The sequence below is a fragment of the Phyllostomus hastatus genome, unplaced genomic scaffold, assembly GCF_019186645.2.
Source record: "Phyllostomus hastatus isolate PE091 unplaced genomic scaffold, TTU_PhHast_1.1 phas_contig_86, whole genome shotgun sequence".
In the NCBI taxonomy this organism is placed as follows: Eukaryota; Metazoa; Chordata; class Mammalia; order Chiroptera; family Phyllostomidae; genus Phyllostomus; species Phyllostomus hastatus.
The window spans coordinates 19,239,960-19,255,866 of record NW_025333977.1 but is presented as its reverse complement, the minus strand read 5'-3'; the positions used below and the strand labels follow the sequence as shown (position 1 = coordinate 19,255,866).

Here is a 15,907-nt window from a genome sequence, read left to right as displayed (position 1 = left end):
AGCATATGGACTCTGCAGGGAGCTCATTTAAAATAATTAATGAAAAGTACAAGTTTCAACTTGTAATAAACAAAAGATTAGAACTGCAGTCAAACCATCTCCTGAGATCGGAGCTTTCTAAACTTTTCACATCCTCCGAGATGGGGGGAATTCAGCATCATCCTTGAGAAATACTAACACTGTAGGAGGAAGGCATTTCTTCACATCCACACTTGAGGAAGGTCAGGGCTCTCATCTCTGACCGGTTTCCTGTGGAAAGGGAGAACAGCTGGTCCACATTTTGTTCTCGGAAATTCCACTTGTGAGCAAGGTACAGTTGTCATTCCTTATCGCCAGAGTTTCTGCTCTAATTATTACCACTTCCTTTGCCTTTTCTCAGAGCTTCTCTTTTCTAAATTTACAATCATTTATTTGCTCTCACGAGGGTCATCTATGACTTGTGCTCATTCCTTTTAAAAACGTGAATCCATAAATGTTAAGGCTCTAAATAACTGTTAGTGCCTCTCAAAGGGCTTTCAGTCTATCAGCCTATTGTTTTTCCCAGGGTGATTCCTCTTGAAGAATAAATATGGGGGGTATTAATCTTGTCCTTCTGCGTCACAGACAGAAGAGAATCTGGGGAGCAGACAGTTAGAAGGCTTCAGAGAGAGCCAGGACAGAGAGTAAAGATAGTTGAGACGTAGAACTCGAACACAGGAGGAAACCAGGATGGAGGCAGGAGTCAGAGCTGAGGCAGGAGAAATGGGACGCGGGGAGCATTCCCAAGGCGGGGACCAGGAAGTCGGAGAGCTCAGCAGTCAGGGCCGCCAGCTCCTCTCCTCGGCCCTGTGAATGCCTGTTTACGTGAGGAAGCTTGTATTTTTGTTTTCCTTCATCCCCAGATGAATTCTCCTGAGGCACAGGGAGAATGTGTATGGGCAGGTGGGGCAGATGGCTGGATGGAAACACCTAAAATACCTAAAAGACTCTAATAACATTTTCAAAGAGAATTTTTTTCCCGGATTTCTTAATTTTAAAATTTCCTGTAATTCCCACACAGTTTTGAAAAGATGGTTTTTTCTCTATTGCTTTTAAAAATTTTTTCTTCAGCTTTTCTTCCTTTGCCTTCTCTGCAAGTGACAGTAATTCCTTTTTCATCTATTTCACTGACTGAGGGAGAGATAGAGGCAAACTATTGAGGACAACAGCGTGCACGACACAGGTCCCCACAGATGAGGTTCTACCGAAGCACTAAGGAGGAAGCCAGGTTAGCTCTGGCTCGGGCACAGGAAGGAATTCAGAATGGAGGTAGCATCTGAGTTGGGACTTGGAATGAGTAGCAGTTCAAAGGCGTGGGAGGGGAACAGGAAGTCAGTATCAAGGAAACAGTGTAAGAACAGATACATCAAAGATGAGGTAGGGCAGAAGTCCAAATGACTCCAAGTTGGCTGCCATGGCTGACCGGATGGTGACCCGGTCACTGAGTTTGACACCCAAAAGTTGAGTTGAGTCTGGAATGTGTTGAGTTTGACGTGCAGGTGTGCCATTTAGAAGTAAAGGTGTGGAAGATGGAAGGAGATTGCAACATGCTCTGTGTAGTGATGTCATAAAGTATTCAACTAGCTGACACTGAAATAATGTGTGCTCATATATTGAACCTTTCCTAAGCTAGATATTTTCCTAACCTTCTCTGAGTTAGACCCCGTGCTGGATGCTGGAGACACAGAGATAACACACACAGAGGCCTAGTTTTCAAAAATCCTGAGGATGAGTTGGAGAAGTAGAGAGATTAACAAAACAAATACAAAACAGATCTAATTATGTTTTACAACAAGGGCCATGATAGAGGTAAGCACCGCCAAGGAGAGATAGAGACTATGTGGAGATTCATAGATGGTTTTTCAGAGAAACCGGATTATGCCTGAATTGGATATTAAATGCTAAGTTGGCATTACTCAGGTAAGAAAAAAGGGGGATGATATTTCTGGCAAAGGAGTAGCATATGTAGATATAGGGTGGGATGGGAGACAAAGTATGCTAAGGGAGTTAGCTACAGATACTTCCGGATAGCTGGGGTCTGGAAGGGGTGTGATAAGAATAAAGGCTAGATAGGTAAATGGGGTCAGGTCAGGGAGCACTTAGTTGACTGTGTGCTAAGGACCTTGGTATTTATTTTACTAGAACTGAGGATTCATCAGAATGTTTTCATCAAATATTCTCAATTACCCTATTTTATGTCTTCTATGAATTCTTCATTTTTAATATCTATTTTATTCTTCTAATGATTAGAAGCTATAATAGTCTTTCTTGTGGTCTTTATTTCTTCTCGTGGTAAAGGTTTCTGTCTGATTATTTTCAGACTTAAGAATTTTCTGCAATTTTTCTTATGATGTGGAGCTGCTGATGAGTAAGTTTTTTTAGCTTCTCTGTTTCTTAAATATGCATTTACTTTATTTTTACTTTGGCAGGATATTATCACTGAGTTTACAACTCTAGATAGCAGGATTTTTAAAAATTTCAACTCCTGAAAGATCTCATCCCATTGTTTCCTTGCTCTCATAGTCCTTTTAAGAATCTAGCTCTTAATATTATTATTGCTCCTTTGAACATAGTATCTTTTTTTTCTGGTTGATTTAAGGTTTTTCTCTTTATCTTACATTTCAGAAGTTTTATCATGATGAGTATAAATTTATTTTTCGCTGTATTTATACTGCTTGGGGTGATAGGAATTCTTAAATGCACCTTTCTTCAATTTTGGATAATTCTCAACCATTATCTTTTGAAATATTATTTCTTTTGAATTCCCACTCTCCTCTACTTCTAGGATTGCAATTATACACATTAGATTTTCAGAATGTAACAAATGTTCTCTATGTTCTTCTTTCTATTTTATTTTCTCTCTGGGCTTCATTAAATTTTTTTTATTGATTGATTTTAGAGAAACAGAGGCTGATGTGAAGGAGGGAGGGAGGGAGAGAGAAATCTATTTGTTTCCCACTTATTTATGCATTCATTGGTTGATTCTTTTAAGTGCCCTGAATGGGGCTTGAACCTACAACCTTGGCATGTCAGGAAAATGCTCTAACCAACCAAGTTACTCAGCCAGGGTCAAGCTTCATTCTGGATATTTTGTATTGACTTGTCTTTGCATTCAGTCATCCTGTGTTTGCCAATGTGCTTTTAACCCCTTTGTGATCAGTTCCCATTTTCAGATTATGTATATATATTCAATTCTATAAAGTCATTTGAACATCTTTTATATATTCTCAGTTGAAACTACTCATGTTTTCATCCAGTTTTTCTAATTTTTTTTCTGTTTTTTAAAACACACTTATAACAGTAATTTTAAAGTCCTGGTCTGCTAACATCAATATCTACACGATCCTTGTGTCTGCTTCTAATGCCCACTTTTTCCTCTTTGTTATTGGTCACATTTTCCTCCTTCTTTGTAAATCTTGTAATTTTTGTCCAGTTTTTATTAAATGACAGAAATTATGTATAAGAGATCTATGATACCAAAACTGATGGTATTTTCTCCCAGATGCCCCTTTCCTTAGTTCAACAGGGAGCATGAGGGGCCAAGCACGTTAATCCCATTAGAAACTGAACTTGGTCAGTACTGGGTTACAGCTTTAGTAATCGTTAGTTCACTCCTATGTCAAATGTCTGTCTGTTTTAGACCTCTCCCTCTAGTGGGATGTTGTCTCCGAAGTGCAAGACTGCAGGAAGCCTTGCACTGCCTCTCCAGTCCGACCCACCGCCTCCCACTCCACCCCAGCACTCAGGATGTACCCTATGGGGAATGCTGGCCACAGCTATGAAATTTCTCTAGATTCCAATACATCACACCAACCCACACAGTCATCAAAAGCATTTCTAATTTTGCTTTCCCTTAGAATAGCCTCTCTGTCTATGGTAAGCCCGTTTCTCAGAAATGCCCAAGCATGGTAAGTCCCCAGAGGGAAGAAAATACGTAGCAATCTCAGCTCATCTAAGAAGGGTTATACATCTCTAGATTTTTAATTTGATAATCTTTGCTTCCACAGCTCTATGATGGCTTTAAAACTTTATTTCTATAATTTACCGGGTTCTTTTTGCTGTTGTTTTTTTCCTATCTAGTCAAAGAAAAGAATGGCCTGTTATTACTTATTAAATCCTATCCAGAAATAAAATTCCTGTTGAAATATTTAAAACAGAAAAGTGACCTGACCAGATTTGCATTTTAGGGAGCTTTCAGGGAACAGTGTAGTGGATGCAGCTCAATGGGACCAGACTGAAGGCAGCATGTTATAGTAGTGGGGACTTGTTCACAAAGAGCTGCCTGCTTTTGAGCCCTCATTTTACCTTTTCCTAGCTGTCTATGTCTGGATAAATTACATGAGCTATTAGGTCCCAATTTTCCCATCTGCAAAATGCAGGACAATGATACTTCCTTCTTAGAGTTGTGGGGGTTAATTTTAGCACAATGACCAGCATGTACTGAACATTCATGAAATGGCATCTATTATTCCTTTGACAATAAGGAGGCCCCAGAAAGGAAGCACTAATTTGAAAAATGTTCAGGAAAAATAACTGAAAGGATTATGTGACCTGATGAGCTGTGAAGACATATATGACTATCAGGCTTCTAGCTTGGATAATTATGTCAAAAAAGAAACTATTTTTGAGAGAGAAAATACAGGAGAAGAAGGTGGTTTAAAGTTAGTTTTTAGACTATGTTGAGATGGACATGTCCATGGGATGTCTACCAGTAAAAGCTAACACTTCTTGAAAAACTGGCTGAAGTAGAAAGGGAAGTAAAAGAAGGGCAACTAATGAGCAACTTCAGGCAAGAAATTATTTTAGAATTAATTTTATTTTTAAATGAACTTTTTTTCTGATTTTAGATATATGAGTGTTATAGAAAATTGGCTAGTAAGAAGTAAAGAGAGCTTTAAAGAACACAGGAATAGCAGGTGTAAAGTTCTGAGACAAAGAGACCAAAGAAGATGCCCACCCAGCAGGTAGAACTTGCTGGAAGTCTGCTTTGAGGGGTGCTGGGGTAGCCATGCACAGGGAGGTGCCATATCTCAGAACTCACTGCAAAGCCTTCACAGGTGTGCAGCGGAAGCCATGCACAGGTAGTCACACTCTGCTTGCCTCTTGGGGTATTATGGAGAGCCATTCTCTGGGCGGTGCCAGACAGGTGGCATTCTGCTGCAAAGCTATCCAAGAGGGTGACAATGGAAGCTTCGGGCTCTGGGCTCTGGGGAAGCCATATCTACATGACTGGAGTGTGGAGCTGGAGGAGCTTGGGACTGGGTAACTCATTCTATAGGAACCTAGAGCTGGAAAAACTGTGCTACAGGAGTTTGGTGACAGGAGCAACTGCTTGAAAGAGAAATCCATTTCTCCTTCAGTGTCTCTCCAGTGCCCTCTAGTGACAGAGCTCAACATCACACCCATGGGCAAAGGAGAAATATCTGCAAGACTCCAGTTATCACAGAGCAAGCAGTGAAGAGTGACTTTGGAGCTTAGGTCCAGAAAATTGATAACTGGCATATTATCACTCACCTGGCTCTTCATGCTTTTTCATCCCACTCTGGTTTCTTTACATTATTTTGTAACCTTTGAAATTGCAGTCATTATTTCTGCTGTGTTATAAGGTGTTAATGGTTACAGGTGTCTTTTGGGAGGATTTCTGTTTATAGAGGGAATAAAACTTGGAACACTCAAGACAATAAAACTGTAGAGGCAAAATTTTCAGCATATGCCTGGCTTCAAGTCAAGACTCTACCACTTACTAGCTATATGGCCTGGAATAGTTCCTTTAACTAAGAATGGGCATTACATTAGATACTACTCTCATAGTGTTATGATGGATGTTAAGTGAAATAACCCATGTGATGGACTTAGTACAGGGCCTGACACCGAATGAAAGTTTGATGCATTTTCTTTGTCGATAATATTTTATTGCTGTTCCCCTAAGTAGCTCTATGATATAGGAATAGTTATTGTCCCTACTGTTCTGAATAAAAAGTCGATGACACTCTATGACAGAGACACAAAGAGTTTAAATAATTTACATAATTTCACATAGCTAGTAAAAGATGGACCCTAGATAGGAAATGTCCACGTTATTAATATTTCATGGTGCAGCTTTCCTTGTTCAAATTCTGTACAAATTGTATTTACTAGGCAGCCTATTCTTATGCTGATTTCTAAAACCAGCCATTTTATGATAATATTATCATTTATTTAAAATTGTTCATTTCGTTTTCAATATAATACTGCTCAATTTAAAAATTGTTATTACAAAAGAGAACTTTAAAAAATCTCAGTTACCGATCTATCCACTCACTCTGCCATTACACAGTGTCCCTTAAGTCTTTGTGCTGCATTTTGCCTGCATCCCTGCAGTCACCATAATTACAGTGTGCAGAAGTTATCTGGCAATGGTGTGATGAGAGGCTTTTTGCCAGATTTAGTGTCGGTGTTCAAAACTATCACTTTGGAACTAGGGACAGTTTCCCAACACTTCGTGATTCCCAGGTGACTTTTTAATCTTACCTACTGGGTCTGTAATATCCTTTTGTGTTCTGTTTCCTTCCCTTTCAAGCTGAAAAGTCTTTCACACTCTCTTTAGCTTCCAAGTTGTTCCCTGCAGATTCACAAACAGCTTGAAACCCCTCTTTGATATGCCTGATTCAAAAATCTACTTAGAAGTGCCTCTAGGTCAGGTTTCACCAATAAATTCACTTTGAATTAGTAAATCTTTAAACCCTCCAGTGCAGAGAAAATGCTGCATTGGTGATACCTCAGGTGAGCTCTGTTGGTGGTGTTCTGTCAAAGACAGAATGAATGGGGTGAACTCAGATGATTTCAATTAGGCTATTGAAATGGAAGGAATATTCATTAAAGAAGAACATTTCAAAGAAAAGGAAGGGGGCTGCACTGTGATAGAGGCAGGTCAACGAATTCACAAGTCTCATTAGACTTGTGAGGAAGGGTAGAGAGGGTCTCATCTCAGAATATGAGAGAGCAGATGTTACTTTGCTGATTTCTGTTTACCTAAAAAAATGGTGGGGACATTTCTTAACTGTTTCCACTTTTCAGGGGCACAGGGATCAGGAATGCTCAACATTTGCCATCCCACTTTTGTCACGATGAAGGAAACTCTCATAACTGAACAACTCAGAGGTGATCATAAACTTGGGTGGAGCAAAGCAGGATCTAACAAGATGTCTTTTGGGGATTCTTGTTGGTGTCACTCCTGCAAAACCACTTGAAAAACAACCAGATTTGTCCAGAAAGTGCCCAGCCATTGTTAATATAATGAGAACAGTTTGCGTGACATTGATGTAACCTGGCAGCCAAGGAGAGTGGACTGGAATGTGCATTTGTGAACAATGAGGACGTCACCGACTTTAAACCATTGAGTGAGCATACGTGCTGTGTGGCTGTTGCATTCAAAATAATTGAGTGAGTAGAGCAATGAATCTGCATCAAATTTTATATTAAGCTTGAACATACCTCTGTGGAAACTGGATGATTCAGAAAACTGTAGCTATGGGCAACTGGTGATTGGCAGCTTCATCACAACATGCTCACTCACTCAGGCATCATGTCTCATGCGGAGTTTTTTGGTGAAATATCAAATCACATAAGTAACTCAGCCCTCCTATAGCCCAGATTTGGTGCCCTGTGACTTCTGGCTTTTCTCAAAACTAAAATCCCCTTTGAAAGGGAAGAGATTTCAGATAGTCAATGAGATTCAGGAAAATATGATGGGACAGCAGATGGCAATTGGGAAAACTGTGTGAGGTCCCAAGGTGCCTATGTTGAGGGGGACCGAGGCGTCATTGTCCTATGTAAATGCTTCTTTTATCTTGTGTCTTCTTCAAGAAATGTCTCTGTTTTTCATATCACATGGCTGGATACCTTCTGGACAGATCTTGTATAAACTGTGAGGTGGTGGCTCAGATCGGTGAGTCCCAGAGAGTCCGAGAGATCCTGAGAGGAAGGCAGTGGAAGGACTCTTGGGTTTTAGTTCTCAGGTTTAGTCAGATGTGAGAGCTGGAAAAGTTAGTTTAGATGATTGTAGTCAGATGTAGGAAAGTAGAAGAATTGAAAATTTGGGAAAAAAATTAAAAAGTAAAAAAAAGAAAATTTGGTAAGGGTTAAAAATTGGTGCAAGGTAAGTTTCCAATCTAATTTGCAGGTATATCCAAACTCTACCAGATGAGACAGGTAGTCCTTGACCACATACACATTGGTGGCTTGAAGTTTACAAAGAAATAGCAGGATAGTTTAAAAACATGGTAACTCAGGTAGAATCTGACCACCTGACAATACATGGTTTTCCATTGAAATGCAAAATTTCTCTCTATAGTTCTTAAAACTACAGGTGAAAGATATACATACAAACCTTTAGTAAAATTTAGTTTAATATATCTTTGCTTTAGAATATAATTTTAAATCTAGTACCAATAAAAACATCATTGCTATTATAAAAACCTTCTTAAACAAATGTTTAAAATTCAAGAAGAAAACATATTTTCATCTAGAGTAGGAAACAAGATATTGACAGACTCATGGATGGAGAGCAGGGTGACAGCTAGTGCTGGGGGAAGTGAGTGGGTGGAAGGACAGAGCAAAAAGGGAAAAGGACTTGGGGACATTGACCATGGTGGGTGATTGCTGGGGGGAGGGGAGTAAAAGGGGACAAAATGGCAATGGAAAAAATACACTAAAGATTAAATAAAAAATGAAATGAGATATTACTACACATGATTCACTTTGGGAATTTTAAATAAGTAAAGATCCAGAAACAGCACAAAACTCAGAGACATTTTAGAAGTAAAAATTCCTCCTGTAATTTCATATCTGTGCTGATATGGTAGCACCAAATCATCTTGAAAGTCACGTGCACCCACTAAGATTTGGGTCATACAAAACAGAAGTCATTATATGTGAAAGATATTTTTGAAAAGGTTCGGCAGCTATTTCACATAATATTTTATCGGGGAATTCCAAAGTAAAACAGCATGAATTATGGCTACACACGGTTAGCATGGCCAAAATCCTGAACACCGACGATGCCGTGTGCTGATAAGCATGTGGAGCGACAGCAACGCTTGTACTTTGCTGGTGGGAATGCGAACTCAGACAGGTAGTCAACCTGGTGATTTCTTACAAGACTAAACATCCTCTTATGCAGCCCAGCAATCATGCTCCTTGGTATTTATTTACCCAAAGGAGTTGAAAAGCCATGCACATGGATGTTTATAGCAGCTTTATTCACAATTACCAAAACCTGGAAGCTGCCAAGATGTCCTGCAATAGATAATGGAAAAATAAGCTGTGATCCATACAGACAACGGGATATTATTCAGCATTAAAAACATGAACTACTAAGCTATGGAAAAGCATGGAGGAATCTTATATGACCTTTACTGAGTGAAAAAAAGTGAATCTGAAAAGGTATACACACTGTATGATTTCAACTATCTGACATTTTGGAAAAGGCAGAACTATGGAGAAAGTGAGAGAATCTGTGGCTACCAGGGGTGGAGGGAGACGAGATAAATGGGAGAAACAGAGAACTGTGTAGGAGAGTGAAAATACTCTGTGTGATGGTATAAGGGATATATATCATTGTCCTTATGTCCAAACCCCCCAAATATACAACCCTCAAATAAACTCTGCACTTGGGTTGATTATGGTGTGTCAATGTAGATTCGTCCTAGGTAAAAAAAACATGCACCTTTCTGGTGAATAATGTTGATGTTGGGGGAGGCTATTCATGCCTGGGAGAAGGAGATTAGTGAGAAATATCTTACCTACCTTTCCATTTTGTTGTCAACTAAAAAGAGCTGTTAAAAATGGAGATTTTTTTTAAAGGAAAAGAAGTTTCTACAAGTCCTGAGTAACAATCACTTGAGAGTCATATGAAGAGTATTACAGAATTGTGATTATTCCTCAGCACTCAGTTGCTTTGTTCCCTGGCTGACAAATGAAGTTCAATGATGGCTTGGCAATACTGATCTAGAGTCTAGATTTAGGAATAAGAACCTTGACATCAGAATGTGGGCAGTGGATAATAGCACGGGCACCACCCAGAAATGTTAGAAATGTAGCATCCATCACAGACCTCAATTCAGATCCATTGACTCACAATCTGCATTTTAACAAGATTTCTAGGTGATTTTTTTTTAATGCCCATTAAAGTTTGAGAAGCACTTATTTAGAGGACTTCAAATAGAATGGGGGATGTACATTTGAAAAACGGCTTTCAGAATACTGGACACACTTAGACTAACAGCAGCTGGTCATTTCAGTAGTACACTTACACAGTTGCCAAGTCCCTTCTTGGCAGGGCACCTTCGTGAGGTTTGCCACTAGTGTTCGTTTGATTAGTGGCCAGAGGGCAAGAGAAGAATTAGATGACAAAAGATTAACTTGACTTCATTAAAATCACTTAATCATTCTCTTTTAGTGAAAATCTTTTAATAGCTTCATGACTCCTACATCTTTTATTTTTATTGCTTCAAGAACACCTTTTGTTATCATCGTAACAAATCTTGTCAGGCAGTCAACCAACAAGAGAGGTGATGAATGTAGAAATATCATATTTTCCCCGGCAGGACATAGTGGATGTGAATGGTTATACATAATGCTAGATGTTGAAGAATGAGGGCTGTGGCAAGTGGATGGATATACGGAGGTATGACCCAAGAACCATCTTCCTATCACAGTGAGTGAGCCGAGCCCTCAGGTCTCTGGAATGCAAGAATTCCAAAGTGTGAGGACAGAGCCCACCCTTTGGCATGTTTGGAGATATCTTCATTCGTTTCTTCATTTATTCAGCAAATATGTTTGTTGAACAGCTTCCATGTACAAGACACAATACTGGGGGCTGGGGGTATATGAGACATAAAGGCAGACAAAGGCTTTGCTCTCAGTGAATTTATCACCTGGAGAGAGACAGACAATGAATAAGTCATTATAAGAAGATCAAGTTTGGATAGTGATATTGATAAGAGATCTGAAGAAAATGAAGCAAGATAATGTGATAAGATGGGTTGGGGGGAGCATCAGTGAGCGGAATCCTGGAAGAAGAAGTAGTCCCCAAAGAATTGGGGGCAGATTATTCCAAGACAGGGAACAGGAGTGTAAAGCTGCTGAGGGGGGAATAAGGGTAACATGCTCCAGGGACAAAAAAGTCAGTTTTGTTGGAACAGAGTAAGAGAGAGGAAGACTGGTACAAGATGAGTTTAAAAGGGTGTTGGGAATCAGGCCAGGTGGGGCCATGTGACTGGGTTTGAGTGTGAGGGGACACACAAGATTTGAAGTAGGGATGACACCCCATGGATCCATATGTGTTGTCTGCAGTCTAAGAGACCTACTGTCCAAGATTCTAAGTGAGTTGTGGGGCCCAGAAAGCAAGAAATTTGACCCCTGAGGTTCTGCTAACACCTGTGTGGGAGGAGGAGGGTGCTTTAAGATAAGCTGTTTATTTAAATAAAAACAAACTTTCTTTTCAAGGAGTATCTAACAGATTCTAGTCAAACCACAGGAAACTTGGCAAGCCAGTTTATTTGGCTCAATAAGAACACTCCCTTTGCAATTGTCCTGTGGTAAACAGTGTATTTATGGCAAGCACACCAGTTAGGATTCTGGGAAGCAGAAACAGCAAGACCATGAATTGAAATTTATGACAAGGAATTGGCTTACAGGACAGTGAGGGCTGGCTGACCAAGTCCAAAATGAAGGGAAGATCATGGGCAAGCCGGGCCCAGGCAGAAACTGTTGCCCAGTGGTGGAATTTCTTTCCTCTCGTAGGGAAGCTTTAGCTCTGCTTTTGACCTTCCCATTGACTACATCTGGCTCACCAGATTATCAGGATAATCTTCCTTTGTTTCCTCCCAATTATAAGAGAAAGTTTATTTAGAGATTCACAGAAAGGTATGAGCCAGCTGGGCTGTGTGGGCTCAGGAAACAAGTTACAGAGGGAAAAGAAGGGTCCTTGGAGATCAGGAGAAAGAAAGACACAGGTAACATACCTGGGGGAAGAAGAAGTGGGGAAGCAGTGGGAAAAGCGTGGGTGTGCTCTAGAGAGAGAGCAAGTGTGCTGGGTGCAGCATAATCTTTCTTACTCAAAGGCTCTTGATTTAGGGACTTTATTTACATCAGCAGGATCTTTTGGAGCAGTATCTGAATTAGTATTCATTGAACAACTGAAAACTTTGGCCTTGCCAAGTTAATACATCAAGAAAATATGTCATCAAGCAAGGCTAAAGACATTTTTTATAATATTAGATAAATTCAGTAAGTGGTTAATGGTTTCTTAACATGTATCATAATATGTTGGAGACTCACCCAAATCATTATAGAAAAACAATATGCCATTAGCCTAGCAGATGTTTCCAGCATACTCTGAAGAGTGAGCAGAAATGATTACCATTATCCAGTTAGAAGGTGTTAGGTTAATTTTGACATTGTTTTTTTGACACATAAAGGAGATTGCCATCAACACCAATGAAGATTATCTTGTTTGTGTGCCTCCCGCAAATATTCTTGTGAGTATTAGGGAGGTTGCTGAAAGTTTTAGAATGTTCTAGGTAAAGGTTGCAAGCAGGAATCATTTCCAGGTAAGCATTTCAGGTATGTTTCCTAAAAGAGATCTCAGAAGAAAAGGACTCAACTCCACGAATCTCCAGTAATTCATGGAGATTTTTTTCTCATTCTAAATGAATAGGCACTTTCATGAATGACTTTGTATTTGTAATTTTATATTCTTTTTCTTAAAGAGAGATCCAAAAGTGTTAGCTTCAGGCCCCCAAAACAGGGATCCACTTCTGTATATGTATTTTTTTTATCATCTGTTTCTTAACTATAAAAAAGAAATGAATTATCCCAGCAAGATGATCTCTCTCAAGATATTTACAAGGGCCTACCAGTTAGTTATTGGTTTAATTGTCCTGAAAACCGGTTGATTACATTGAAAATGTTTCCTCTAGTTTAGAGACAAAGCACAGTAAAATAGCTATGGTTTATTTCCGAAGTATCATTTTGGCTCCCACAGTGAATCCCAGTAGAGCTCTGAGGTGCTCAGAATCCTTGTGATTCCGAAGTGCTAATCTGTAGTGAGATGGGACAGGACCAACTGCTAATGTACAGAAATCCACATCATCTCCCACTGTGGTAGGCAGATGGAAAGTGTTTTCATTTGTAGCTTTGCTTATGAGGTAGTTCCAGGTTTACTCGTTTTTCCTGGAAGAAACCCACAACGTATTTAAACAGTGTAAATACTAGAACATTAAAAAAAATTATTCAGTGAAAAGTCTCCCTCCCTTCTGTGAGGCTGAGCTGTCCAGTTCCTATTATCATCTATTTCCTGGCAACCATGATTATAAGCTTCTGAGTTTCCTTCGAGGGTTTCTATATGCATTTATGATTCTGGATTTTGAGCTCTGCTTTCTTTTGGCTTTCACTTGCCTAGGTACTTTTTCAATCCTTTTGCTTAAGATTTTTGGAATCACTTCAAAACTTTTGTTTTCGTTGGCACTATTACAGGTGTCCCCCATCCCTTCACTTCCCTCCGCTCCAGGCATCCCCGGCCCCAGCCCTCTCTCCCCTGGCTGTACCACACTGTTGTCTGAACCCATGGGCTCCTCACACGTGTTCTTTTGTTAATCTCTTCATCTCCTTTCATCCAGACCCATCCCCTCCCCTCTAACATCCATCAGTCTGTTCCATGTGTCCATGCATCTGGCTGTTTTGTTTGTCAGTTTATTTTGCTCATTAGATTCCACATATAAGCGAGATAACATGGCATTTGTCTTTCTCTGACTGGCTTATTTCTAAAACACTTTGCCTTAAATGTGTGTTGGTTTTTTGCTTTGGATCCAACTACAGGATTTTCTTTAATCATGAAATTGACCACACTTACCTGTATGGGTATGTTAGACTTTTTAGTTTTGTATTTGTCACATTTTTTATGCTATTCATTGTTTACATATACTTTAAGGTTTTTACTGGATCTGTAATTTTTTTCTTTGTTTTTATTTGGAGAATTGTTATATGTTTCTTCTAGCGGTATCTTTAGAATCATAGGTTCATTAATTCCTCTAGACCTTTATTTCTCTAAGACACTATTAGGCCCATGCTGAGTGACAATAAAATAAACATGTTTCTCCATTCCCCTCTCTCTGTTTCTCTACACAATTTATTCAATAATATGATCTTCCTTTGTTCCTAATTTTGTTTTAAATTTGCTTTATTTTTCTTACGTGACTTGGTTTAAGTCATTTGTTAACTATTACTGGTTTATAATGAATAAAACTTCTTCTCCCTTACCTTCCCAATTTTTGTTAACTAAATCATTTCTTCCTTGCCAGGCATGTGGCATGTACCTTCCGTTATGTCATCCTAAACCGCACATTATTTTAGCCTCACTTCTACATTGAAATATTTTCAGTGCTCACCATCAAATCTTCCAAATTTTCCTCAGTCATTTCTCAGTTTATTTTGTTGTAATTTTCTTGTAAAGGACTTGTGGGAACAATGGTGTCTGAATTCTCCGCATGTTGAAACTATTTGTCATTTTTAGATTTGAGGCACGGCTTGGATGTTTATAATATTCATACCTCACATGTTCTTTCCCAGATTATCTTTTCGGCATTGCTCTGCTATCTTCTGGTATTGATCACTGCCGTGAAGATATCTAACTCAAGATATATTTCTCCCTTTTTAGGTGACTTGATTGTTTTGTCTGGCTGCCAAATGATTTTGTCTTTATCTTTCAAGTCTAATAACTTTACTAGGCTGTGCCTTAGTTTTGACTATTCAGTCTATTACCCCTAGTGTACAGTACATACAGTCAGCCCTCTGTGTCTTTTGCAACCACAGATTCAACCAACTGCATACTGAAAATACTAGATAAAGGACGTTACTTTGTTGGCAATGTGTACTATGTAGTCAGGCCTATGATGATGGAATGTGTAATGAATGTGTACAGACAGACTTTTTGCCTTATCATTATTCCCTGAACAATTTTGTATGTCAACTATTTACAAGCATTTACATTGTAGAAGGTATTATAAGTCATCTAGAGATGACTTAAGTATGCAGGGGCATGTGTGTACGGTGTGTTCAAACACCTGTCAATTTTACATAAGGGCCTTGAGCATGGGCTCCTGGGTCTAACCCCGCGGATTCTGAGGGACGGCTGCGTGTCCTCTCCATGTGCGTCAGGTTGTTGCTTGTATGAAGGAAGTTCTAGTACGTGATGCCTTTAAATATTTGTCTAGCTTTGGTTTTCTATCTTAAGAACTCACCTTATTTATGTGTTTGTTGAATCTATATTTTCAACATCTGTCATTTTCCTCTTTCATTTGTTCTCTTTGTAATTTTCATCTTATGTTTTGTTTTTCTCATTTGTATATTCCATGTCCCCATTATGTCTATTCTCAGTAATGATATTTGTTCTTTATTTTCTTCAGACCTGAGAGCTCACACTTCACCACTTCCTGTGTGCCTTTGTTTCTTCCCTGAGTTCTTTCATTTTTGTTCTGTGATCTTCCTTTATAGAAGCAAGTGTTTTTTCAAGTTTTAAAAAATAATTTGTGTCAAAGGCTCAGTCACAGTGTTTCTCTATCCAATTGTGATGGTATACATATTGATTCATTTTGCTGTTCTTTTTAAAAAAATGGTTTGTTTTTAATTTTGCTTATAACACTACTGTGCCCATGGTATGGCAATTATTTATTTTTAAATTTTCTCTTTTAATAATAAGCCTAATGAATTGGCTTTGCTCAGGCTTGAAATTTGTAGTAGGTCCCTGGATGAGAACTCATGATATGATTAGTGTGGCCTTCCATTTTTATAACCCACAGGCACTGATGGCTTTTAGCAGAACATGGCTCCAGAGTGTGAGTCTTGGGTG

General features: G+C 39.1%; 1 protein-coding gene across 1 annotated transcript in view; it reads left to right on the top strand.

Moving 5' to 3' along the window:
- Nucleotides 1-15,907, top strand: part of WDR49 (WD repeat domain 49) — a 125,055-nt gene that overhangs the window by 103,882 nt on the left and 5,266 nt on the right. The window lies entirely within an intron of this gene.